The sequence below is a fragment of the Gossypium hirsutum genome, chromosome A13 (assembly GCF_007990345.1).
Source record: "Gossypium hirsutum isolate 1008001.06 chromosome A13, Gossypium_hirsutum_v2.1, whole genome shotgun sequence".
NCBI lineage: Eukaryota > Viridiplantae > Streptophyta > Magnoliopsida > Malvales > Malvaceae > Gossypium > Gossypium hirsutum.
Window position 1 is genome coordinate 7,464,145 of NC_053436.1, and position 1,789 is coordinate 7,465,933.

The window sequence follows — 1,789 nt, forward strand, 5'->3', positions numbered from 1 at the left end:
TCGTGGCCTATGCGTCGAGACAATTGAAGCCACACGAGAGGAATTATCCGACCCATGATCTCGAACTAGCTGCCATCGTGTTTGCTTTAAAAATATGGCGACATTATCTGTTTGGTGAGAAGTGCCATGTATTTTCGGATCACAAAAGTCTCAAATATTTGATGACTCAACGAGACTTGAATCTGCGACAAAGACGTTGGCTTGAGTTGTTGAAAGATTACGAGCTTGTCATTGATTACCACCCGGGAAAGGCTAACGTGGTTGCGGACGCCTTAAGCCGGAAGTCATTGTTTGCTTTACGAGCGATGAACGTGCATTTGTCTGTTCTACCTGACAATGTGTTAGTAGCTGAATTAAAAGCTAAACCATTATTGACTCACCAAATTCGTGAAGCTCAAAAGTCGATGATGAATTGGTTGCAAAACGGGCTAAGTGTTTTCCGAACGAGGAATCAGAGTTTCAAATTGATGATGATGATTGTGTGAGGTTCAGAAATCGTTTGTGTGTTCCAAGGAATTCGGAACTCATTTCGATGATTCTGAACGAAGCCCATTGTAGCGGAATGTCAATTCACCCGGGGAGTACGAAAATGTACAACGATTTGAAACGTCAATTTTGGTGGCATGGTATGAAACGGGACATCTCCGACTTTGTTTCGAGATGTTTAATACGTCAACAAGTGAAAGCGGAACATCAAGTGCCTTCAGGATTACTCCAGCCGATCATGATACCCGAGTGGAAATGGGATCGAGTCACAATGGACTTTGTGTCCGGACTGCCCTTGTCAGCAAGTAAGAAGGATGCGATATGGGTTGTTGTTGATAGACTGACTAAGTCGGCTCATTTCATCCCCGTACGTACGGATTTTTCATTGGATAAACTAGCTGAATTGTACGTTTATAAAATTGTGAGATTACACGGGGTACCTGTTTCTATCGTGTCGGATAGAGATCCGAGATTCACCTCACGATTTTGGAAGAAATTGCAAGAAGCTCTGGGTACCAAGCTGCATTTTAGCACTGCTTTTCACCCCCAAACCGATGGTCAATCCGAGCGGATAATTCAGATACTTGAGGATATGTTGAGATGTTGCATCCTCGAGTTCAGTAGTTCATGGGAACGGTATTTACCTTTGATTGAATTCGCTTACAACAATAGTTTTCAATCAAGTATTAAGATGGCACCTTACGAGGTTTTGTACGGTCGTAAATGCCGTACACCATTGTTTTGGACCGAGCTCGGTGAAAGTAAAATTTTCGGAGTTGATTTGATTAAAGATGCTGAACAGAAAGTAAAGGTAATCCGTGAAAGTCTGAAGGTAGCCACGGATCGTCAGAAGTCGTACGCAGATTTGAAACGAAAAGACATCGAGTATCAGGTGGGAGACAAAGTGTTCCTTAAGGTTTCACCTTGGAAAAAGATACTCAGGTTCGGCCGTAAGGGCAAGTTGAGCCCAAGATTCATTGGCCGTACGAATCTCCGAACGAGTTGGTCCGATTGCGTATAGATTGATTTTGCCCCGGAGCTTGAAAAGATTCATGACGTCTTTCATGTTTCGATGCTTCGACGCTATCGATCTGATCCATCGCATATAATTAGCCATCAGAGGTTGAAATTCAAGTCGACATGAGCTATGAGGAAGAACCGATGCGTATCTAGCTGTGAGTGAGGAGTTGCGAACAAAGAGTTCGCTAGTAAAGTGTTATGGCTCAAACACGGGATCGAGGAAGCTACTTGGGAGACCGAGAGCTCGATGAAAGAACATCCAAACTATTTACCGGTAAGATTT